At 41.1% G+C, this 26,872-nt stretch overlaps 1 long non-coding RNA gene and 1 pseudogene across 1 annotated transcript in view; one reads left to right on the top strand and one right to left on the bottom strand.

Moving 5' to 3' along the window:
* LOC132373662 (uncharacterized) overlaps nucleotides 1-16,079 on the bottom strand; it is an 85,182-nt gene extending 69,103 nt beyond the window's left edge. Inside the window, exon 1 of the long non-coding RNA XR_009505473.1 lies at nucleotides 15,999-16,079. This is a non-coding gene — a long non-coding RNA (uncharacterized LOC132373662). The remainder of the gene's footprint in view (nucleotides 1-15,998) is intronic.
* Nucleotides 16,080-25,742: 9,663 nt separating this feature from the next.
* On the top strand, nucleotides 25,743-26,651 carry LOC132373642 (small ribosomal subunit protein uS2-like; annotated as a pseudogene).
* The last annotated feature ends 221 nt before the right edge of the window (nucleotides 26,652-26,872 follow it).

Below are 26,872 nucleotides of genomic sequence, written 5' to 3'. Positions count from 1 at the left end.
AATGAACATCACTAAAGTTTTAGAGAGAAAATAATTGTTTAAGTTCAAAGAATTATTAACAGTAATCTTTAGCAGAAATAACATGTTAAATATGTATTTGTTATCAGCCACTCATATCTAATTCTGCATGTTCCCTAATACATTTTTAAAAAAACTAAGGTAGTTAATAGATAACTAACTTACAGATACAAAAAAAAAAAAAAAGGAGCACTCTGATAAGATAATGAGTAAAGATGTGATTAGATAATTTATAAAAGAGGCATATATATGTCCAAAAATTATATGAAAAATATATTCAATCTAATAAGTAATCAAAGAAATGCTGTTACCTGTAAACCTGGACAACCATTTTAGAAAATAAAATTAGGCAGTATTGGAAGATTTGTGAAATAAATCCTCTCAGTCACTTACTGGTGAGAGTAAAAATTGCCAGCAATTTGCATATGTGACTCTGCATACCCTTTAACCAGTAATTCTGCTTTTTGAAATTTATCAAGAGAAAATAACCAAAGAAGCAGACAAAGATTTATACACAAGGATGTTCATCCAAGTGACATTCACCTCAGCAAAAAACTGGAAACAACCTAGGTGTCCCCAAAAAGGAAGAAAATATATCATGACATGTCCATGTGATAGAAGGCTACCAACATAAAACACCATATCTTTGGAAATTATTTAATGACATGGGAAATGGCAAAAAATGGAATTTTAAGTGAAAGCGCAGGATTACAAATTGCAAGCACAGTAGGATCCTAATTTTAGTTAAAAATATAAATAGGAATAATTAAAATTGAAAATATCTAATATCCCAACACCCAGAGATGACCACTGCATATGAGTGATAGGCTCATAGATTATGTTTTCTTTCTTATATTTTTCTGCATAGTTCAAATTTTGTACAGTGATTTCAACCACTGTTATAACAAGAAACATGTTTATGTAATTTGTAATGTTTTATAGTGAATTAATTAAGAAGAAACTTTTCGGGGCTTCCCTGGTGGCGCAGTGGTTGAGAATCTGCCTGCCAATGCAGGGGACACGGGTTCGAGCCCTGGTCTGGGAAGATCCCACATGCCGCGGAGCAACTAAGCCCGTGAGCCACAATTACTGAGCCTGCGCATCTGGAGCCTGTGCTCCGCAATAAGAGAGGCCGCGATAGTGAGAGGCCTGCGCACCGCGATGAAGAGTGGCCCCCACTTGCCGCAACTAGAGAAAGCCCTCATACAGAAATGAAGACCCAACACAGCCATAAATAAAATAAAATAAAAAAAAAAGAAGGAACTTTTCAAAGGCCCAGTTAGCTAGGACAGTGTTTAGCAGATGACCGTGTGGAAAGCTGTGTCCAGCACCTGGGGTGTTGCCTAGGCAGCAGGCTGGTGACAGCCAGGGAGAAATTTTGGGAAAAGCCTGTCTCTTTTCATCTTTATATCTCCAGCACCTAATATGGTACCCTATGGGGACAGTGCAAAATGAAAATTCGGGACCACTTGTTCAAGAAATATTACAAATTTCAAGACAACAGCAGTAGTATGCTAAACCAAGCACAGAGCCTTCCTAAGTGGAGGCCCTGTGCAACTAAATAAATCTCAAACCCATGAAGCTGGCCCTACCCCACACACTGCAGGTGCTCAATAAATATTTGTTGAAAGTAAAGAAAGGAAGGAGAGATAGGAGGGTACCCAAACACAAACCTCCCAATTGCATCTCATAGCAAAACTGCACTCAGCAAGGTTTTGAAGATATAATAGGATATGAGGTCATAGATAGAAGGAAGCACTCTTCCAGAATTTTCCCAGACAGCCTATATTTGAACTATACTTCCTCTTGTTGTCGTAAATATACCTTTTTGATCATAGTCCGCAGTCATGCTTTTTGATCTGGATAACATGATCACTCTATCTACAAAAGAAATGAATATTCTCTCTTTCATCTGTTCAAATAAGATATTTGGCTCTATTATATCCTCCCTCTCTGCTTTTCCCCTCAACCCACTTTTCCTCTTATAACACTTTAAGCTTGGCAACAGAACTCTCCCTACCCATCTTTTCCTTCCTGCACCCCCTACATACCCATCCTCAGCGCTCCCTCTGCCTTTAATGCCGCCAAGCAGACACTGAACATAAGAGGGTGTCTGCAGAGGATGTGGATAACCCTCATCCTAATCTCCTTCACGGTCTTCCCACCCAGGCCTGGCCCAAGCCCAGGAGAACTGGAGTTGCCAGCTCGTGGAAGCCGTTACAGCCCAAAAGGAGACAAGGCAGCCAGGGGTCATCACTTATCAGGGAAAAATGAGACAATTTGTTACAATTTATTAGACTGGGGAAACTGAGCCTCTAAGTGGGAACCTGACCCTTGGACAGGGAGAATGCTAAAAAGGATGCTTGCTCTCAGTTGCCAGGGCCACATCCCAGCCCTCAAATGCTAAAGAAATATGAGACGTCTAACACCCCCTTGCTCACATCAGAAACCAAGCCAAGTTAGCAAATGTCTAGCATCCTCCTCAGTCAGCAGACGTGCTATAGTAATAGTACTGATGTCCCCTAACATGTCCTAAGAGTTTTGCTCCTTCTTAATCACTGCCACGTATTGGAGCCCATTTAATCCTCAGAAGGACTCATGGTATATGGTAGGACAGGTATTATATTCCCGTTTATAGCTTAGGAAACTGAGACACCAAGAGATGAAGGGATGTACCCAAGGTCAGAACTTTACCTAATGGTAAAGTTTACCTAATGGTAAAGGTTTCCTGGGTTTGCTCTCTGGCTCCTTCAACACTGCTATGGTGGGGGCTGGGTAGCAGTCTAACAGAGGCAGGAGAGGGATGCAAGAAAGATGAGGGGGGGAGGCAGCAGACCCTTGCAGGAATTTCTGGACATTTTGCCTTAATAAATAAGATACAAATAATTTGCCATTTGTCTTGCTGTTTAGCAGCTACTCAGCTTTTAATTAATCGCATACAAGCAGGAAGCCTGACCAAAAGTAGAATGAGCAATTTTTATTTCAGTTTAGAATGAGAAGAGGGTTTTTTGCTGAATGAAAATATAGGGTTTCCGACGGCCTGGGACCCTTCTTAAACAAGAGAGTGGGACTTCCCTGGTGGCACAGTGGTTAAGAATCCACCTGCCAATGCAGGGGACACGGGTTCGATCCCTGGCCTGGGGAGATCCCACATGCCGCGGAGCAACTAAGCCCGTGAGCCACAACTACTGAGCCTGCGTGCCACAACTACTGAAGCCCGCGCGCCTAGAGCCCGTGCTCTGCAACAAGAGAAGCCACCGCAAGGAGAAGCGCACCACAAAGCAGAGTAGCCCCTGCTCGCCACAACTAAAGAAAGCCCACACACAGCAATGAAGACTCAACACAGCCAAAGATAAGTAAAATTTTAAAAATAAAAATAAATAAATAAATAAATAATAAAATAGTTTCTTTAAAAACAAAACAAAACAAAGAGTGAAGCCAGACCTTGAAGGGCTGGCTCAATTCAATGCAACAAATGTTATCGAGCACATTCTCTGCACTCTGCCGCCAGGAGGGGGCCCTCGCCTTGTGTCTGAGCCCAGCTCTGTCTCCTGCTCCCCTGACTTCCTCAGGCCGACTTGGGGCTTCTCCATGCAAGGCCCCACTTTGCAAGTGCAGGCTTCATCATAGCAGTTACTAGATTCAAAGGTGTTTCTGTGGCTCTTTCCCTATTACACTGTGAGCCCTGGAAGGCAAGGCTCATTCCCTAGACATCTTTACATCTCAAAAGCCCAGGAGATGATCTGGAACACAACAGGCCCTCAATAAATCTGAGAGATGAGCAAATGAATGCATAAGCCAGTTCACCTGAAACAGGTCACACAACCTCTTTGAAGGTTCAGCTCTCCCATTTATGAAAAGGGTATAGACACACCTGTCCTGCCTGAGTCACAGGGCTGGAAAAAGACCAAATGTTTGCGTATTGTCAGGCCCTCTCACACATGTCCCAAAGACACACTAAAGTGTAGAAAACCTGAAGATAGGAACCCTGTCATTCTTGTTCCTGGTGTGTCCCCAAAATTTACATTAGCACCTCAGAAGGAAGTGCTCAATTAATGTTGGTGGAAGAGAAAGAGGTGGGACAGAAGGATACAGAATACTTTATAAACACTGTGGCCTCTGAAAAGCTATGATTTTTCCCCCAAAGTGTAATAAGTTCTGATCATCAGAAAGCGTGTTGTGATGCTGAGAGTCTCTGCCCCCCATTTCCGGTTCTGCCCCCTCCATCAACCAGTCTCCCCTGTCACCCACGACATGAGGAGAGTTGCACTCACCCTCCTTTTTTTCAGACAGGGACAATTTTGTCTTTTTCAAACTTTCTGAGATGTAGGAGGGTGGTGAGGCCAGGATTGAGTCATACCATGGAAGCGAGTATCTAAGAAGGATGTCTGCCATCTGTCCTGAAACTTACCTAGAGCCCAAGCCATTGTGCGGGTCACTAGCCCAGGCTGGAAGGGACACGGTGGTACAGACAAAAAGCTGAGCAGGGGCTGAGAGCTGGCCGCCAGCGTGGAGCTGGAGTAGGCACCGGGGCGTCTCTGTGGCCAGCCCAAGCCAAATAGCCACCTCAGCACGGGCGCTTCCTGGGGATTAATGAAGCACAGAAAGAAATAACACCTCAAACCATTAACCCCAACCAGCGATAAATCCTCAGGAATTGCACGGCAGAGTGGCTGCTCCTGCTGTATTAAGTTGAAAATGCATTTTTTAAAAGCCTATGGATTTTTTTTAATGGACTACAATATCATTGGTACCTAGTGGGCCTCTCCACAGCGTGAATACCTCAGCCTGGGGCCCTGGCCCTTTATTCAATGTGCGATGTTCCTTCCTCTTCCTGTTACCCGGCTTTTCTTGTGTCCTTTGCTCCTAGAATATTGAAAAATACCACGTAAACTGAAAACACCGGAATGAGAAAAAGAGAAGCCCAACCAGCTGGCAGGAGCCACGGTCTGAGAGCAGGTGCCAGCGCTGCAGGTGAGTTCAGTGGGCAGCCAGACGGGAGAAAATCAAGAGTGAAGACTGCCAAGGTGCAGGAATGCTCCACTGACTTCTTTGACATTGAAATTCCCAATGAAAATGTAAATGGTATCTGGTGGAGGAAGCCTCTGAGCCATTTTTAGGCCATTAACAGCTTTGCTACAAATAAATCGTCTAAAATAGCCAGTCACCTATTAGAGCCCTGGGCAATGCAACTCAACACAGGTATTAACAGCGGAAGTAAGGAAGGTCAGGAATCATGGGGGCAGGAGGGTGGAAGAAGTAGAGGAAGATGAGAGACCTAAGTGGGCTTGAGGGAGGCACCAGGTCCTTGGCCAAAAGATATGAAGGGCAATGGGTGGAAAGTGAATACTGGACTATCAATGACTTCCAGACTAATAACTTTTTCTAGATTAGGCCCAGCTAGGGGATGACTAAAGATAAACAAAAGTCAGAAGAGAAGGCAAAGCAGAGAGAGAAGAAATGAAGGCCAATGGAACAGAAGCATTACTTTTGGCAGTCATGGGATGCTGAAGTTCCTGCGGGCTCCACCGACCAATAGGTTACCCTTTGGCAAAATACATATCTACTCCATACTCAGTTTCCCTGTTAAAAACGTCTCTTGAAAGTAATGTCCCTCAGACTGTCACTCTGGGGGATAAAGAGTTAATATTTGAAACTTGCAAGGCGACTTTGGAGAACAAGTTTCTATTCTAAGTGTGAGAGATTCGTATTATAAGAAATTCTGTAGATTGACAAAGCTAAACGGCCTCTACATCGTATAACCATAATCCTCCTCAGTGTACAAAAGTCCAAAAATAAAGACCAGATGTCTTCAGATTGCTGACGTTGATTGAGCTGGTTCCACTCGCTCACAGTGATTGCTAAACCAAGCTTTCCCTGGACGCAAAGCTGAGGATTTCCATCCTTGTGTTATTGGCTTTTTTTGCCACAATTTGCCTGTTCACGTATATGGGCACCCTTTTGGCCTCCTCGGGTCTGGAACGGAGTTTTCCACTCCTTAGAGGATGTGTCTGCAGAAGCTCAGTTGAAACCCGTTAAGTACTTGTGCCTCCTCAGCAGCCTCTCCTGGCATCAAAGAGCCAGTTTCTCATTAGTAGCTGGTTAGAACAGTGAGGCCTCCACCACTGATTTGCTCAAACTCTGGTTCCCCAAGAAAACCTTTGTGAAGATCCTGCCCCAGGCCAGCTCTCCCAACAAACTCCTCCACCCCGCCAAAGCCTCAGACTGTGCTGGGAGGCCTGTGCTTTGTATAGGCCAGCTGGGAGGTTGTCCCCCCGTTTCCTAGACATCCACCCGCTCTGTCTCTTTCTCATAAATTTCCAAGCAGTGTTCTGTAGTGCTAAAACACTTCCTGTTCTTATTCTCATGTGTTTCTCATATGTATTTGCCCTATTAGATCATAAGTTTCTCAGCCATGAGAACTCTATTCTGTAATTCCTTTTTATTCTCCCGCTCAACTCTCACAGATGTCAGTACATTAAGATGTTTTAGTAAAGAGCTTGTTGACTGGCTAATTTTTTCAAAGGGAGAAACAAAAGAAAAAATGAATCGTGACAGTTGGTTGCAGACCAAAGACAAATGGGTGTGTGTATGCGTGTGTGTGTGTGTTTGTGTCTGTGTGTGAGTTCACTTGCATATTCACTCATCCCACAAATATTTGTTGAGTACCTACTATGTTCCAGGTGTTATGATAGGCATAGGGATACAGCAAAGAACAAGAAAAATAAAGTCCTTGAGTTCCCAGAACAACACTTCGATACAGTTTGCTAGGTCCTTGAGCCTCATGTTGCTTGTGTGCTTGTAAAGTTTATTTCATGACTGAAAAGGGATGGTGTGTTTGGATTTGTCTCATGTAAAGAAAAGTATATGTGTCCTATGAGAATACGTTTGATTTAGGCTCAGGGTACAAAAACCAGAAAGGAATGTTAGATATAATTTAGAACCCAATAGTTTTCTTCATGATGTGTGACTGTTTTATCTCAAACCTGGAGGAAAACAGTACAATTTACATATGCAAATGAGGACAGCCAAAACTTGCATACCACTGAATATTTTAGGAAACCCCAAACTGCAGGTTCCTATGAAATCAGAAACATTGATTTCAGGCCAAAGATTTTAGACAGTAAACATACTGATTTTCAACAAGTTGTTTGTTTTTTAAAAAAATAGAAATTGCTTTCTATCTAATCCTAGTAGCAAAAACCCCAAGTTCATATTGCGTTACTTTTTAAAGCATGGAAAATGGTTTATAGCTTAGATCTAATTTCACTCTTGCTGCACAGAGAGGTAATTGGAAGAATACAATATCTACTCCATGTCGCTTTAAGGACAGTTAAGGTCACACGCTACTCCCAGGTAGGATGAGACTAGAGCTCATGTGAAATATTCCTGACCCTCTCCTCACCTAAGGCATTTCTAATTTTAAATTTTAATTGTAATTTTATTTTGAACCTGATGTACTTAGAGAGTTGAGTTGATTATACCCTCCAGTTCACAGCACACTATCACTATCAGTACGTGCAGGGCTTCTCTCATATTTTATTTTATTATTCTCCTTTTATACCTGATTCTAGTCACATCTCCCTCTCTTTCTCTTTCTTTTTAGCCCCTCCTCCACCCTAAAGGCACCCACATTAATGTGTTTGATATAGATAGGCAGATAGATAGAGATGCATGTATATATGTACATAGATTTATGTGTATATCTATGTTCTGTATGTATGCATATGAGGAGGGTTATCTTTGAAAACTATACAGTGTGAGGTGTGTGTATGTGTTTTAAATAGACTTAGGTGGTATTATGCTGGAAATTTCATTGTGTTTCTTACTTTCTTTCATTCTCCTCTTTCATGCCTGTAGCTTTCTGCCTCCGTAAACAAAGCTCTTATGACTATCCTTGTACATTCCCCCTTCCGGTAATGCGTGAACATTTCTCTGGGGTATATGCTCAGGCCTAGGGTTCCTGGGTCATACCCACAAACATCACTTTAGCTAGGGGCTTCCAGGTTATTCTCCAGAATGACTGTACCAATGTACATTTCACCAGCAGAGCATGAGTTCTAGTGTCCCCAAGTCCTCACCAATATTTCTAATTTTTGCTATTCCACTGAGTATAAAATAGTATTTTATTGTTATTGTAATTTGCATATCTCTGATTTTTGAATTCGAGCAAATTTTCATATACTTGTTAACTATTCAGATCCCCCCTTGTGTGAATTACCTATTCCTGTTTTTGAACATTTTCCATTGAGTTCCCCGATCTGTCTTACTGAATTGTAAGAATTCCTGTTCTAATCTAGATATCTATCCCTTATTGTTATACTGGTTAATGAAAATATCTTCTCCCAGTCATTACTAGTCTATTAACTTGATCTATGGTGGATTCATTGAAGATAACTCTTCTAATTTGTTGTAGTCAAATACATCAACTATTTGCCTTATGAATTGTGCTTTGGTGGTCTTATTTTAAAAGACCTCCCTCACTCCAAACTCACAAAGACATTCTTTTCCACTAGCTTTACAATCCCATTCATATTTAGGTCTTTGATCCTTCTAGAAGAGTAACTTTTAGTGTCATATAGGAATCTGTCTTTTTTTTTTAATATATCTATTTATTTATTTATTTGGTTGCGCTGGGTCTTAGTTGAGGCAGGCGGGCTCCTTAGTTACAGCTCGTTGGCTCCTTAGTTGCAGCACATGGGCTCCTTAGTTGTGGCATGAGAACTCTTAGTTGCAGCATGCATGCAGGATCTAGTTCCCTGACCAGGGATCGAACCCAGGCCCCCTGTACTGGGAACATGGAGTCTTATCCACTGCGCCACCAGGAAAGTCCCAGGAATCTGTCTTAATTTTTTCCATATAGTGGCCTTATTTCCTTAATACCATATATTAAACAATCCAATGACATATACATTTGTGGTGCCACATCTGTCATATGCCAGGTTTCCAAATAAACATGGGTCTACTTTTTTTTTTTTCCATGGGTCTACTTTTAATTCTTTGTTCCATTACATGGATTTATTTTCCTATTCTTTTCCTCACACTACTTTTTGCTTTTACTTGCTTTCACTACTTATTTCTTTTATTACTATGGCTTACTGTGTTTCATATCTGGTAGAATGAATCTTCTTCTTTGCTCTTCTTTTCAAATTTGACTTAGCATCCATGGACATTTGTTAACCTATACAAATTGTAGAATAAGCTCAAGGTCATTTCTGTTATCTTGAAAAACCACATGATCTTTTATTCTCCTCCACCCTAAGCCCTTTATGTCATGCCTCTTTATGTTGCAGTTAATAAAAACCCAACTGAAAGCAATTTAAGTCAATAATAATAATGCAGCAAGTGCTCAAACAACATCATCAGGACTTTGTCTTTTCTTCTACTTCTTGACTCTACTTTCCTCTGAGTTGGCTTCTGTCACAGACAAAATTTCTCTGGGAGTAGGTCCCCAGTTGCATCTTACTTTTCTAGCAACCCAAGCAGAAAGAAGATGCTTCCTCCCTGAGAGTTTCATCAGAATTCTGAATGGGGCTCTCATGCCTCATCCTGCCCTGTCCTGAAACATGCCCCATCCTCAAACAACTGATGTGACCAGACTTTCGAAGCCTCTGCTTGGCCAGGCCTGTGTCTTTTGCCTGCAAACCACTGGTTCAGCCCCATATGACACACATGGACTAATAGAGAAGGAGTATTTCCATAAAGAAAAACTGAATGCTACTACCAGGGCAGGCAAAACCTACAAAGGTTAACTATCCACTGTGGCAATCCATTGCACTTATTTATTTCTACCTGACTCCTCCTACCAAAATATAAGCTCCTTGAGGGCAGGCCTTGTGGCTCTTCATCTTAGGGGCCCCAGTACCTAGTCAAATGCCTTTATATAGTGGGCATTCAACAAGCATCTATTGAATTTAAGAAAGTAAGTGAATGAATGAATGAAAGAATGAATGTCAGGAGTAGCAGTCAGGGCTAGGTTGCATCTTAAGCAGAGAGAAGGGGCAACAACAGTAACTGCATCAGACTCTTTAAACTGGCACTTAGCAAGCCAAGATCTCAACCTCAGAAGTGGGGTCATGGCTCCGCTGTCACACAGATATAAAACCTAACAGTTAATTCCACCGACTTTCCCAATGACTTACAGGAAGTCTCCTATAAGAGGAAGTCTAAGGTAGTGGTTAAAAGTTTTAGAGTCTGACAGTCCTGACTCCCATCCTAACTCTGCCAAGTTTATAAAAACTTGACTCATTTAACCATTTGGGGTCACCATTTCTTTTTCTGCACAGTGGGGACTAATATGTAACATGTAGGAGAGTTGTTATAATATTTTAAAAGATAACTATGTAAAGAGCTATGTAAAGAGTCTGGCACTGGGCTATAAGAAAATCTTTGCCTTTTGGTGTGCAACCTCGGGAGTTCCCTGGGCAAGATTCAAAACTGGTCTCCATACTCTGAGGGCAGGGAGAGACCAAAGAGGTATAACACTCCAGATTGGTACGTGGCAGTTTTAATAAGCAAGAGAACATACATATGAGGCTTATCTTGGGTGGCTGCAAGATGAGTAGATCGTGGCCCCCACTTGCCAGAATCTTAACTAAGGTCAGTTATATATTCCGTTCAGATGGTCTCAACAACATTTTACCCTCTCAAGGCTGTCCTTGAAATGACTGCTAGTGTGGGAATAGCAGGTGGGACATGCATTCCAAGGACAGGGGAGGGGGTGAGGGGCCTCTGATTGCTCAGGTCCAGCTCACAGGCCAAGCAGAGGTTACCTCCTCTCAATGACCTCCTCCAACACAGCTGCAACAGATTTTTCAATCATCTACTAGGTGTCAGGCAAGGTGCTTGACTCTAAGGAACCAAACTAAGCAAACTAAGAATGGTCTCTCCTCTCAAATTGCTCAGAGTCTTGGAGGGAGGAGAGAAAAATTGAAAAGCTAAAGTATGGTAAGGGTCATGCTGGGGAAGTACAGGGTGCTGGGGAGGTACAAACTGGAATAATTAATCCAATCATGATAGCTAGGGAAGGCTTCCCAGAGGTTGTGATATTTTTGATGAAACTGGAAAGATGGGTAAGAATTAACAAAATTAAGGGTGAGAATGTTTAGAGAGGAGACTATTCCAGAAAGATAATTGAGAGAGGCCATGGCAAATTCTTAAAGAAAAGAAATTCTTAATGGTTCTCAAAAAGGATTAGTTAATATTTGTGTAACTATCACAATTATAATGACAGAGTATTCATATCTATTAACTCCTATTATGCCCTATAGGGTAACCCTTTTTCCTCTCAAGAAAATCTTTCTCGGTATTCACACAGACATATATTCCTTGATTTCCAAACCTTCAGTGTGTTTTATTTGCTCTTAGAGGATTCATCAAGGACCTGACATAGTCAAAGAAGGCTGCATTCTAGATCTGGAGAGCATTTGGAAGAAATAACTGATGTGGATCAAAGGAAATTGGAAAAATAATGAAGAGATCTAGGAATAGGGTATGACCTTGCAGAATGTGATGAGGAAACTGGCACAGTCAACTTCAGGGGAGCTTTCAAACAAAGGAGGACATTCCTATAAAGAGGAAGGTGGCAAGGTAGGAGAAAGAAATAGGAATAAAAGGAGTATCTCTTTTCATTTTGTTTGTTCACCTGGAGGAACAACTGAAGCATAAAAAATTAAATACATGGGCTTTTTGCATTCAGTGATGTTTTCACAAACTCATCATCTAAAATCATTTAAATTTTGAGCCCTTTTTGCTGATAAATATGATATGGATGACTCCGATCACCAACAGTCCTGGACTGCAACAGAGTGAACCTCACTTTTGGTGTTGTCATCACAACAAGAGTACCACTCCTCTTCTCATTGCTCTTCAACCATGACCGCACCATCACCTGAAGAGGTTTTAAAGTCATGGAGATGCCCAGACTCCAACCCTACTGAATCAAACCTACCAAATCAGAGTCTTGACAGATGAGGTCTGATTCCCCCCACCCAACACTGTTACTTCTCTGACTTCCTTTCCTACTGCTCTTTCCCTGGATCACTTCACTTCAAACAAATGGACCTCCTTGCTTTTTGTATTAGGTACCTGTTGCTGTGTAATAAATTATCCCAAAATGTAGTATCTTAAATATATATATATGTACATATATATATATATACATACATATATATATACACACATACATATATATATATATATATATATATATATATATATGTACATTTATTATTTCACAGTTTCTGTGGGTCAGGTACCCAGACACAGCTTAGTTTGTATAGTGTCTGGCACATGATAGGAGCTTAACAATCATTTGTTGAATGGAACAATTTGTGGCACTATCAGAATATTTTTTTGGTAAATCTTGAGCTCATTTGGGAATTGCTTTATAGAAAAACAGGCAGCCACTCCCAAATATATATACTGCTCCACTTAATGGCTATATCTGTTCTCATCCTAAATCCAACTACTGCCCAGGGAAACTTTTACTTTAGTTTGTGTATGACAATAAGGACCATCTTAGGTCAGGCTCACAGACCCTGAAATGAGGATTCATATGCAACTAACTTATTAGGGAAGTGTTTCCAGGAGAAACTGATAAGCAAATAGAATAAATCACTTGTAAGAACAGAGAATCAGTAGTAGTTAAGCAAGAGTGTGACCAGGAAAAGTCCCAGCCTTAATCTAAACCCACAGGGAGATCAGCAGCATAAATTACAGCCTCAGAGTTTGTCCCTTCTCAAGACCAGAAATTTGGCCTTTCATACTCCACAAAATCAGCCATTGGCTAACTGGTATATAAACCAAGAAGCTCTAGAAAGCCAAGGACAGTCCTCTGGAGTAGGTGGAGGTGTGAGTCATTAGATGCAAAGCACACAGGCCACAAAGAACCAGTAGGAAGGACCTGAGATCTGGAAGGAATGCTGTCTATATTCACTGCAGGTACAGTTAAGAAACAAGCCTCTGGCTCCTTCAAATCCAGACATGCCTCTAACTTAGGACAAGATGAAATTGTCATCTGATCACATTTAATCCTTGCCAAAAAACCTATGAGGTGGTTGCAACTATTATTCCTATCTTAACCAAAGCTTAAAGAAATTAAGGGACTTGCCCAAGAACATGTAGCTATTCAGTGTCTGAGCCAGGATTCAAACTCTGATTTATCTTTCTCAGAGTCCATGCTTCTGATTGCTATTCTATAATTTAAAATGTATTTATTCTTTTAATTTCACTAGCATGATGGAGAAGAGACAAGGCTAAATAGATATCCATTGATAGAAAGAAGATCGGTTGCCCAAAGGCTAAATAGATATCCATTGATAGAAAGGGGACTGGTTGCCCAAGTGTACTCACCCCCTTAGTGCCTCTAGCATTGTAGATACTCAGTAAATATCCATTTAATAAGTGAAGAAGTAACTATAATACAGGGGCCTTTTCCATACAGCAGTCCTCAGATATTTATAGACTGGGTGCAAACAATCTAAGTCCCATCCCAAGATGTTGAAAAGATAGGAACAAAATAGACTTTATGTCTACTCTGGAGTAGTCCAATGAAGATGCTTGCCATGTTGGAAGATCTACTTATTGTTCAATATAGGTGTGGAAAACCCAAACCAAAAGCTTTTTGTCTTACTTCTCCTTTCAGGAGAACTCAGTGAGTTTGCAGAGACAGTTCCAGGGAAAGTATATATTTTGGGTTTGAGAAGATGAGAATTGGGTTTTACCAGAGGTGATGATGGAGGTGATATATGGAGATCACCAAATTCAGCTGAAAAAGCCTCTTGCTGCAAAGCACAGATGCCCTCATCTGGTTTCACTGATGCACCTGTGATGCCATGTTGAGCAAACACAACTGATCTTTCTCATGGGTCACCAGGTCACTGGAGCACACCTGGAGCCCTCTGATTACACATAGGCAAAAAGTCTAGAGACCAGATGGGTAGGGTGAGGTGGAAACCAATCAATAGGGACTTTAAAACCTTCAGTTTTAGTTTTTGCTTTGTTTGCTCATCTTGAACTGTGCTGATAGGGTTGCAGTGAGCTAGTGCCCAATTCCATTCTCTCTTGCACTCAACAGCACTACTTTTCCTAGGTGACTTTTAAGGTTGGAGTTTAACCAAGTGATCACATAACAGAATGAAACTAACCATCCCTATGATTTCTTTTACCTTCTATCAAATTATAATAAATATGCAGAAAAAAGTATGTATCTTAAGTGTATAGCACAATGAACTTTTACGAACTGAACATGTTTAATCACCACCCCAGAAGCCTCCCTTATGTTCTCTTCTGGTCGCTGTATACCCCCCCAAGAGTATAAAAACTCTCCTGACTTCTAACACCCTTGATTAGTTTAGCTTGTTTTGTACTTCATATAACTGGAATCCTACAGTGTGTATTCTTTTGTGCTCGGCTTCTTTTACTCAACATTATTTGTTGAAATTCATCCATGTCATTGCATTTAGTTGTAGATCATTTATTCTAATTGCTGTATATTATTCCATTGTGTAAAAATGCCAGAATTTATTTATCCTTTCAACTGTCAGTGGGCACTTGTGTAGTTTCCAGGACGTAGGTATTATGAATAATGCTGCTATGAACATTCTCAAACAAGTCTTTTGGTGCTTTTCTGTTGAGTACACACCTGAAAGTGCAGCTTCTGGGCATGAATTCAGCTTCAGGAGATACCACCAAACATTTCTCGTAGAGGGTATTTCACCCGTGATTTTCTCCTATGTATTTTTCACCTGTGATTTTCACCCTCCAACACTGGCCTCATTAACACAGGACTTGACTAGATCTCCCCTATTAGGAACTGCGCAACTACCCCTCCGGAGGATGCAAGTCCCTGAAGAGCAGGAATTCCCTGGCATTCTCAAAAGTTACCTTAACCTCTGTAAGAGTTCTGAAAACACGATCTTCCCCCAGGGAAGGAAAAAGGCAATTTGGGGGTAATCCCATGCTGTTTGTGATACATATTCCCATGAGAGAAGAGTTACTGCACTTGAAACTGTTTCTTTGCTTTTGGTGTGGGGAGAGTTTCATAAAGTCCAAAGCGATTACAGAGGAGCTTTTGCAAAAGAAATGGGAGTTGGATCAGACCGCTTCCGCTTTCCACACACACCACAGCAAAAGTCCCAGGAGGTCAGCTGGAACAGAGATTGGTTGGAACCCTGTACAGTCCCAATGAGAAGTCTTCCTAAGGTCTCCAAGGTGGAGCGTAAATCACAGATGTGTGGAGCTTTGAAGATCTATCTTTTGTTGCTAATCTCTCTGTTCTAAAAGGGTGGGTGGGGAATATATGAAGGCAAAATCGATGAACAAGTCCCAGACAACAGTTTCTGCCCTTGCCAAAGTTGCGGTTCAGTTTTTTAATAAGCTCATTGGGATTTGCTCTTGTTACTGTACTTTACTCATTAGCTCCTTGAAGTTACTGTTGGGTACCTTGGGGTGGAGGCCTCAAACCTCAGCATTCTTCTAAAGGGCTTACCACTGCAGGAGGGAAGGGTGGGGTGGTGGGGAGCGGCTTGCTCATGCACTCAGAAAGGTGCAGCCTGCCTGGATCTCCTTCCCAGGAAGGAGAAGCAGGGTGCTAAGGTGGAGGCCAGCATTCACACACAGGACTTAACAGGGAAGGTTTCTGCAGGAATCTAGACAAGAGTTCCTCAACATGTGGTTGAGATGGTGGATACACATTATTCTCTTTATTTTTCCTGTATGCATGAAATGCTTTTATAATAAAATATTTTTAGTTGATTAAAAAAGAAAAGAGTTCCTCAACACGTGGAGTTCTGGTGCCACAGGAACCGGACCTTTACATCAAGCCCCTCCCATCCTCCACTTTAGCTTTGGTTGGTTTTCCTATGTACTTTGGGAGAATGGCATTGAGAAAACACTCTTTGACTAATCCAAGTTGCAGTTATAAAGATATCATTTCCTTTGACATTAATCTGATTTAAAAAACAAAAACAAAAACTTACCTACTACGGTACTTAAAATCTGGTGCCATATTTCCAGTTTTTCTAAATTCCATCCTGTTGGTGTATTTGTGAGTTTTGTTCTTCAAGGAGGTTTATTCAAAGAAAGAGGGAAGAAGAGAAATAACAAGTTCTTTATGAAATGATGACACCAAATTGAAGCTTTATAAGACTATGTTGCACTTAACACTTGCTGCTCCCCACCCTTTACCATGGGGACATTCTATTATGCTTATTATACTCTTATTATACTATGCTAATTGAATAAGCCCCTTCCCTGGCTCCTCGGTGTTTTCCGGAAACAATTTAAACTACTTGCCTTCCCTGTTAAGGCACTGCGCCACTCAGGTTCTGGCTGCGTTTCCTTTCTTGCCCCAACTTCCTCTCCTATGTAATTCTCCCTTCTGCTTTATTGTTTTTATTCTACCATCCTGGCCTGTAGGAAGACCAAATTGTCTGTTCCCTAAATGCCACCTCCTTATATCCATGTATTTTCTGTCCCTCCTCATGAATTTCATCTTCCAGAATATCCTATCTGCCTTTCTGATCCCTAGAAGAAAAGGGACTAGATTCATTGCCCCTCATCATGGAGAGAAGATGGAAAGGTTTCCTTAAATGTTGCAGAAACATATGTTGTGCTCACCAAAAGGTACCTGGAAAGACCAGTCGTAATCCCATAGCACAGCCTTCCTCAAAGCCTTTTCCAGCTTGTTTTCCCATTTGTCAGTACATTGTACATGAAAGTTATAGGGATTGTTTATTGTTAACCATGTATGTGGCAGAGAGATGAACAGTTTAAATAACATGACCGGTTAGCCAACAGGGAAATTAGAAATCATGTTGTCAGTACTTTTGAATTGAACTTTTTATTCTCAAACAAATATTTACTAAGGTGAGTTGACACATTTTAATGCATTTTTATACTTAGACAACCATAAGGTATGATAGCATGCATTGTAATATACAGTGTACAAAGTTCTTCCAGAAAAACTTCAGCACTTGATCCTCACAACCACGCTGCGATGAAATGGAACAATAGTAGGTTTATTTTATGAAGGAAGAGACTCAGACCGAAAGTTCAGTGGATTGTCCTGGGTTTCTAGCTCCTACTTAGTGCTTTTTCCACTGTATTGTGCTCTCATAAAATTTGAGGACCATGAAAAGGCCCTTTTACACAAGGACATTTCTTTAATAAGTCTACCATGACACCTAAAATTATGCTATTATGGAATCATTCATTTCTTTAAATTTAAGTATTATGTCCCCAGATATAAAACATAAAGCCATAATCATAAGAAATAGTTCTAGCATAGCTGACTGTTATCTTTGATAGCTGCAAACAAGGAAACTAAAGATTGAGATATAAGTCCCCAAACTAGAAGTTTGTTGAAACACTAGTGAAAAAAAAAAAAAGAAAAACTCCTTGAAAAATACGGTGTGTGTCCTGTCTTTATGACTTGCTATTTTGTGATCTTGGGCAAATTACCTTTGAACATCAGTTTTCCCATGAGTCCAAGAGAGATAGTAACAATACCAAAATGAAATAAAGTACTGAGACTGTACCCTAGTACACTCTGCAAACTGAAAGTTACTACAAAAATGTTGGTTCCCACCACCATAATAAGTTAAACTGTCATGATCTCCTTGAAAGACAGTCTTTATAATCTAAGATGATCTATGGGATTTTAAAAGATCACCCTTGGAAATAATATTTAGAGAATTTACAAGGGACCAATCATGATGGCAAACCTCTTTTTTGCTATCATGTTAAGTCCCTAACCACAGAGCATTTTACTATTCCATGATTAGACATCTGCACTCACAGTGTGTTCCAAAGACTTAGGTCAGAATGGAAACAGACCTGGGAAGTTCAAAGCTGCTTTATGAGATAAGTTCTAGAACCAAGCTGAGCAGAGCAGGGCTACTTACAGAGCTTCCAAGGGTCTCCAAGTAACTCTGGGAAAATGGCAAAGCAAATCTGGCTGAAGGCACAACCAAGATAATTTTCGAGATAATCATTCATCCTCTTACTTATTCATTTATTCATTTGTACATTTAACAAATATTTATTAAAAGTCAACTATGAGGGACTTCCCTGGTGGTGCAATGGATAAGACTCCACGCTCTCAAGGCAGGGGACCCGGGTTCAATCCCTGGTCAGGGAACTAGATTCCACATGCATGCCGCAACTAAGACCTGACACAATCTAAATAAATAAATAAATATATTTTTTAAAAACCTCAACTATGAGCTGGGTATTCAGTAACCTTGGGGACTTCATGAGTGAATGGAAGGACCTGGTTCTTCCCTCAGGGAGCTTTATTTTCTAGTTTTCATGAATGTGGGAAATACTTCAATCACATAGTTCCTAGAGTACTTCTTCAAGGATTCTCAAAACCTTGTCCTGACACCTTAAAACAATGAAAATGCTCACTGAAATCTTCCAACCATATGCTTCCATTTCCTTTCCACCAACAGCCTTTGTCCTGCCCATCCTATTCATTACTCCCTTGACCTTGCTCTCAGATATAAGACAGAACCACTCCCCTGTATTAACACACACGCATGTGTGCAAGCACACATACACACGCACACACAATGCCCTCAAACCTTGGCTAAGTCCTATTCACCCTTCAGGCATCAGTTTAAATATCACTACAAGAAATACAGATGGCCAATAGGTACATGAAAAGATGTTCAGCATCGATAATTATTAGAGAAATGCAAATCAAAACTACAATGAGGTATCACCTCACACCTGTCAGAATGGCCATCATTAAAAGTCTACAAGTAGCTTTCTGTGCTACACAGACAGGGGTCCATACGGAGTTGTTCTGGATTCCCATTGTAAAATTTTTTTTTTTAACATCTTTATTGGAGTATAACTGCCTTACAATGGGGTGTTAGTTTCTGCTTTATAACAAAGTGAATCAGTTATACATATATATATATCTCCATATCTCTTCCCTCTTGCATCTCCCTCCCACCCACCCTCCATATCCCACCCCTCTAGGTGGTTACAAAGCACAGAGCTGATCTCCCTGTGCTATGCAGCTGCTTCCCACTAGCTATCTATTTTACATTTGGTAGTGTATATGTGTCCATGCAACTCTCTAACTTTGTCCCAGCTTACCCTTCCCCTCCCTGTGGCCTCAAGTCCATTCTCTAGTAGGTCTGAGTCTTTATTCCCATCCTGCCCCTAGGTTTTTCATGAACTTTTTTTTTTTTTTTTAGATTCCATATATATGTGTTAGCATATGGTATTTGTTTTTCTCTTTCTGACTTACTTCACTCTGTATGACACACTCTAGGTCCATCCACCTCACTACAAATAACTCTATTTCGTTTATCTTTACGGCTGAGTAATATTCCATTGTATATATGTGCCACAACTTCTTTATCCATTCATCTGTCATTGGACACTTCAGTTGCTTCCATGTCCTGGCCATTGTAAATAGAGCTGCAATGAATATTGTGGTACATGACTCTTTTAGAATTATGGTTTTCTCAGGGTATATGTCCAGTAGTGGGATTGCTGGGTCCTATGGTAGTTCTACTTTTACTTTTTTAAAGAACCTCCATACTGTTCTCCATACTGGCTGTATCAATTTATATTCCCACCAACAATGCAAGAGGGTTCCCTTTTCTCCACACCCTCTCCAGCATTTATTGTTTGTAAATTTTTTGATGATGGCCATTCTGACTGGTGTGAGATAATATCTCACTATAGTTTTGATTTGCATTGCTCTAATGATTAATGATGTTGAGCATTCTTTCATATGTTTGTTGGCAATCTGTATATTGTCTTTGTAGAAATGTCTATTTAGGTCTTCTGCCCATTTTTGGATTGAGTTGTTTGTTTTTTTGATATTGAGCTGCATGAGCTGCTTGTAAATTTTGGAGATTAATCCTTTGTCAGTTGTTTCATTTGCAAATATTTTCTCCCATTCTGAGGGTTGTCTTTTTGTTTTGTTTATGGTTTCCGTTGCTGAGCAAAAGCATTTAAGTTTCATTAGGTCCCATTTGTTTATTTTTGTTTTAATTTCCATTTCTCTAGGAGGTGGGTCAAAAAGGATCTTGCTGTGATTTATGTCATAGAGTGTTCTGCCTATGTTTTCCTCTAAGAGTTTTATAGTGTCTGGCCTAACATTTAGGTCTTTAATCCATTTTGAGTTTATTTTTGTGTAGGTGTTAGGGAGTGTTCTAATTTCATTCTTTTACATATAGCTGTCCAGTTTTCCCAGAACCACTTATTGAAGAGGCTGTCTTTTCTCCATTGTATATTCTTGTCTCCTTTATCAAAAATAAGGTGACCATAGGTGTGTGGGTTTATCTCTGGGCTTTCTATCCTGTTCCAATGATCTATATTTCTGTTTTTGTGCCAATACCATACTGTCTTGATTACTGTAGCTTTGTAGTATAGTCTGAAGTCAGGGAGCCTGATTCCTCCAGCTCCGTTTTTCTTTCTCAAGATTGCTTTGGCTATTCAGGGTCTTTTGTGTTGCCGTATATATTTTGAAATTTTTTGTTCCAGTTCTGTGAAAAATGCCATTGGTAGTTTGATAGGGATTGCATTGAATCTGTAGATTGCTTTGGGTAGTATAGTCATTTTCACAATGTTTATTCTTCCAATCCAAGAACATGGTATACCTCTCCATCTGTTTGTATCATCTTTAATTTCTTTCATCAGTGTCTTATAGTTTTCTGCATACAGGTCTTTTGTCTCCTTAGTTAGGTTTATTCCTAGGTATATTACTCTTTTTGTTGCAATGGTAAATGGGAGTGTTGCCTTAATTTCACTTTCAGATTTTTCATCATTAGTGTATGCAAGAGATTTCTGTGCATTAATTTTGTATCCTGCTACTTTACCAAATTCATTGATGAGCTCTAGTAGCTTTCTGGTAGCATCTTATAGGATTCTCTATGTACAGTATCATGTCATCTGCAAACAGTGACAGCTTCACTTCTCCTTTTCCGATTTGGATTCCTATTATTTCTTTTTCTTCTCTGATTGCTGTGGCTAAAACTTCCAAAACAATGTTAAATAATAGTGGTGAGAGTGGGCAACCTTGTCTTTTCCTAATCTTAGTGGAAACGATTTCAGTTTTTCACCATTGAGGATGATATTGGCTGTGGGTTTGTCATATATGGCCTTTATTATGTTGAGGTAAGTTCCCTCTATGCCTACTTTCTGGAGGGTTATTATCATAAATCGATGTTGAATTTTGTCAAAAGCTTTCTCTGCATCTATTGAGATGATCATATGGTTTTTATTCTTCAATTTGTTAATATGGTGTATCACATTGATTGATTTGTGTATATTGAAGAATCCTTGCATTCCTGGGATAAACCCCAGTTGATCATGGTGCATGATCCTTTTAATGTGCTGTTGGATTCTGTTTGCAAGTATTTTGTTGAGGATTTTTGCATCTATGTTCACCAGTGATATTGACCGGTAGTTTTCCTTCTTTGTGACATCTTTATCTGGTTTTGGTATCAGGGTGATGGTGGCCTCGTAGAATGAGTTTGGGAGTGTTCCTCCCTCTGCCATATTTTGGAAGATTTCGAGAAGGATAGGTGTTAGCTCTTCTCTAAATGTTTGATAGAATTCACCTGTGAAGCCATCTGGTCCTGGGCTTTTGTTTGTTGGAAGATTTTTAATCACAGTTTCAATTTCAGTGCTTGTTACTGGTCTGTTTATATTTCTATTTCTTCCTGGTTCAGTCTCAGAAGATTGTGCTTTTCTAAGAATTTTTCCATTTCTTCCAGGTGGTCCATTTTATAGGCATAGAGTTGCTTGTAGTAGTCTCTTAGGATGCTTTGTATTTCTGCGGTGTCTGTTGTAACTTCTTCTTTTTCATTTCTAATTTTATTGATTTGAGTCCTCTCTTTTTCTTGACGAGTCTGGCTAATGGTTTATCAATTTTGTTTATTTTCCCAAAAAGACAGCTTTTAGTTTTATTGATCTTTGCTATTGTTTCCTTCATTTCTCTTTCATTTATTTCTGATCTGATCTTTATGATTTCTTCCCTTCTGCTAACTTTGAGGTTTTTTGGTTCTTCTTTCTCTAATTGTTTTAGGTGTAAGGTTAGGTTGTTTATTTGAGATGTTTCTTGTTTCTTAAGGTAGGATTGTATTGCTATAAACTTCCCTCTTACAACTGCTTTTGCTGCATCCCATAGATTTGGGGTCATCATGTTTTCACTGTCATTTCTTTATAGGTATTTTTTGATTTCCTCTTTGATTTCTTCAGTGATCTCTTGGTTATTTAGTAACGTGTTGTTTAGCCTCCATGTGTTTATATTTTTTACAGATATTTTCCTGTAATTGATAACTAGTCTCATAGCATTGTGGTCGGAAAAGATACTGGATACAACTTCAATTATTGTAAATTTATCAAGGCTAGATATGTGACCTAAGATATGATCTATCCTGGAGAATGTTCCATGAGCACTTGAGAAGAAAGTGTATTCTGTTGGTTTTGGATGGAATGTCCTATAAATGTCAATAAAGTCCATCTTGTTTAATGTATCATTTAAAGCTTGTGTTTCCTTGTTTATTTTCATTTTGGATGATCTGTCCATTGGTGAAAGTGGGGTGCTAAAGTCCCCTACTATGACTGTGTTACTGTCGGTTTCCCCTTTTATGGCTGTTAGTATTTGCCTTATGTATTGCGGTGCTCCTATGTTGGGTGCATAAGTATTTACAATTGTTATACCTTCTTCTTGGATTGATCCCTTGATCATAATGTAGTGTCCTTCTTTGGCTCTTGTAATAGTCTTTGTTTTAAAGTCTGTTCTGTGTGATATGAGCATTGCTACTCCAGCTTTCTTTTGATTTCCATTTGCATGGAATATCTTTTTCCATCCCCTCACTTTCAGCCTGTATGTGTCCCTAGGTCTGAAGTGGGTCTCTTGTAGACAGCATATATATGGGTATTGTTTTTGTATCCATTCAGCCAGTCTATGTCTTTTGGTTGAAACATTTAATCTATTTACATTCAAGGTAATTATCGATATGTATGTTTCTATTACCATTTTCTTAATTGTTTTCAGTTTGTTATTGTAGGTCTTTTCCTTCTTTTGTGTTTCCTGCCTAGAGAAGTTCCTTTAGCATATGTTGTAAAGCTGGTTTGGTGGTGCTGAATTCTCCTAGCTTTTGCTTGTCTCTAAAGGTTTTAATTTCTCCATCAAATCTGAATGAGATCCTTGCTGGGTAGAGTAATCTTTGTTGTAGGTTTTTTCCCTTTCATCACTTTAAAATGTCCTGCCACTCCCTTCTGGCTTGCAGTGTTTCTACTGAAAGATCAGCTGTTAACCTTATGAGGATTCCCTTGTATGCTATTTGTTGTTTTTCCCTTGCTGTTTCTAATATTTTTTCTCTGTATTTAATTATTGATAGTTTGGTTAATATGTGTCTTGGCATATTTCTCCTTGGATTTAACCTGTACATGACTCTCCGTGTTTCCCGGACTTGATTAACTACTTCCTTTCCTATATTAGGGAAGTTTTCAACTATAATCTCTTCAAATATTGTCTCAGTCCCTTTCTTTTTCTCTTCTTCTCCTGGGACCCCTATAATTCGAATGTTGGTGTGTTTAATGTTGTCCCAGAGGTCTCTGAGACTGTCCTCAATTCTTTTCATTCTTTTTTCTTTATTCTGCTCTGCAGTAGTCATTTCCACTATTTTATCTTCAAGGTCACTTATCCATTCTTCTTCCTCGGTTATTCTGCTATTGATTACTTCTAGAGAATTTTTAATTTCATTTATTGTGTTGTTCATCATTGTTTGTTTGCTCTTTAGTTCTTCTAGGTCCTTATTAAACGTTTCTTGTATTTTCTCCATTCTATTTCCCAGATTTTGGATCATCTTTACTATCATTATTCTGAATTCTTTTTCAGGTAGACTGCCTATTTCCTCTTCATTTGTTTGGTCTGGTGGGTTTTTACCTTGCTCCTTCATCTGCTGTGTGTTTCTCTGTCTTCTCATTTTGCTTAACTTACTGTGTTTGTGGTCTCCTTTTCACAGCCTGCAGGTTCATAGTTCCCATTGTTTTTGGTGTCTGCCGCCAGTGGCTAAGGTTGGTTCAGTGGGTTGTGTAGGCTTCCTGGTGGAGGGGACTAGTGCCTGTGTTCTGGTGGATGAGGCTGGATCTTGTCTTTCTGGTGGGCAGGTCTGCATCCGGTGGTGTGTTTTGGGGTGTCTGTGACCTTATTATGATTTTAGGCAGCCTCTCTGCTAATGGGTTTTGTTCCTGTCTTGCCAGTTGTTTGGCATATGGTGTCCATCACTGGAGCTTGCTGGTCGCTGAGTGGAGCTGGGTCTTGGTGTTGAGATGGAGGTCTTTGGGAGATTTTCGCCATTTGATATTACGTGGAGCTGGGAGGTCTCTGGTGGACCAGTGTTTTGAACTTGGTTCTCCCACCTCAGAGGCACAGGCCTGATGCCTGGCCGGAGCACCAAGACCCTGTCATCCACACGGAAAAACAGAAAAAGGAAAAATATATACATATCATTGCTCCCAAAGTCCACTGCCTCAATTTGGGATGATTCGTTCTCTATTCAGGTATTCCACAGATGCAGGGTACATCAAGTTGATTGTGGAGATTTAATCCACTGCTCCTGAGGCTGCACGGAGAGATTTCCCTTTCTCTTCTTTGTTCGCACAGCTCCCGGGGTTCCGCTTTGGATTTGGCCCCGCCTCTGCGTGTAGGTCGCCTGAGGGCATCCGTTACCGCTCAGACAGGATGGGGTTAAAGGAGCAGCTGATTCGGGGGCTCTGGCTCACTCAGGCTGGGGGGGAGGGAGGGGTATGGAATGCGGGGCGAGCCTGTGGCAGCAGAGGCCAGCATAACATTGCACCAGCCTGAGATGTGCCATGTGTTCTCCCAGGGAAGTTGTCCCTGGATCACGGGACCCTGGCAGTGGCGGCTGTACAGGTCCCGGGAGGGGAGGTGTGGATAGTGACCTGTGCTTGCACACAGGCTTCTTGGGGGCTGCAGCAGCCGCCTTAGCATCTCATGCCCGTCTCTGGTGTTCACGTTGATAGCCACAGCTCGCGCCTGTGTCTGGAGCTCATTTAGGTAGTGCTCTTAATCCCCTCTCCTCGCGCACCCCAAAACAAAGAGGCAAGAAAAAGTCTCTCGCCTCTTTGGCAGCTCCAGACCTTTTCCTGGACACACTCCCAGCTAGCTGTGGCACACTAGCCCCCTTCAGGCTGTGTTCACACAGCCAACCCCAGTCCTCTCCCTGGGATCTAACCTCCAAAGCCAGAGCCTCAGCTCCCAGCTCCCACCTGTCCCGTCATTTGAGCAGACAAGCCACTCGGGCTGGTGAGAGCTTGCAGGCACCGATCCTCCCTGCAGGACTCTCTTGCTTTGCCCTCTGCACCCCTGTTGCTGCACTCCCCTCCGTGGCTCTGAAGCTTCCCCCCTCCGCCACCCGCAGTATCCACTCACAAAGGTGCTTCCTAGTGTGTGGAAACCTTTCCTCCTTCACAGCTGCCTCCCACTGGTGCAGGTCCCATCCCTATTCTTTTGTCTCTGTTTTTCTTTTTTCTTGTGCCCTACCCAGGTATGTGGGGAGCTTCTTGCCTTTTGGGAGGTCTGAGGTCTTCTGCCAGCTTTCAGTAGGTGTTCTGTAGGGGTTGTTCCACATATAGATGTATTTCTGATGTATTTCTGTGAAGGAAGTTTTTCTCCACGTCTTACTCTTCCGCCATCTTGAAGCTCTAGCCCTCCCATCGTAACTTAAAGGGAAACTTCCACAATGTCTGGAGCCCTTGATGTCCTGCAAATGAAGGAGGAGGATGTCTTCAAATTCCTTGCAGCAGGAACCCACTTAGGTGGCAGCAACCTTGACTTCCAAATGCAATAGTACATCTACAAAAGGAAAAGTGATGGCATCTACATCATAAATCTGAAGAGAACCTGGGAGAAGCTTCTGTTGGTAGCTCATCCCATTATTGCCATTGAAAACCCAGCTGATGTCAGTGTCATACCCTCCAGGAATACTGGCCAGCGAACTGTGCTGAAGTTTGCTGCTGCCACTGGAGCCACTCCTATTGCAGGCCACTTCACTCCTGGAACCTTCACTGACCAGAACCAGGCAGCCTTCAGGGAGCCAAGACTTCTGGTGGTTACTGATCCCAGAGCTGACCACCAGCCTCTCACAGAGGCCTCTTACATTAACCTGCCTACTATTGCTTTGTGTAACACAGACTCTCCTCTGTATTATGTGGACATTGCCATCCCATGCAACAAGAAGGGAGCCCAGTCAGTGGGTCTGATGTGGTGAATGCTCGCCCAGGATGTTCTGCGCATGCACGACACCATCTCCCGTGAACAACCATGGGAGGTCATGCCTGATCTCTGCTTCTACAGAGATCCTGAAGAGATTGAAAAGGAAGAGCAGGTGACAGCCAAGAAAGCTGTGACCAAGGAGGAATTTCAGAGTGAATGGTCTGTTCCAGATCCTGAGCTTACTGCTTCTCAACCTGAGGTGGCAGACTGGTCCGAATGTGTGCAGGTGCCCTCTGTGCCTATTCAGCCGTTTCCCACTGAAGACTGGAGTGCTCAGCCTGCCACTGAAGACTGGTCTGCAGCTCCCACTGCTCAGGCCACTGAATGGGTAGGAACAACCAGTGAGTCATCTTAAGCTGTTCTTCCACACTCTTAAAATGGAAATAGGTTGATGGAAAATAAACAGTTTCTTAAATACAATAACAATAAGTCTACATATAACAATAAGTCTACAAATAACAAATGCTGGAGAGGATGCAGAGAAAAAGGAACCCTCCTACACTGTTGGTAGGAATGTAAGTTGGTGCAGCCACTGTGGAAAACAGTATGGAGGTTCCTCAGAAAACTAAAAATAGA

Source organism: Balaenoptera ricei, chromosome 1, assembly GCF_028023285.1.
Source record: "Balaenoptera ricei isolate mBalRic1 chromosome 1, mBalRic1.hap2, whole genome shotgun sequence".
NCBI lineage: Eukaryota > Metazoa > Chordata > Mammalia > Artiodactyla > Balaenopteridae > Balaenoptera > Balaenoptera ricei.
Note: the sequence above shows the minus strand (reverse complement) of the source record. Positions and strands in the feature narration are given on the sequence as shown.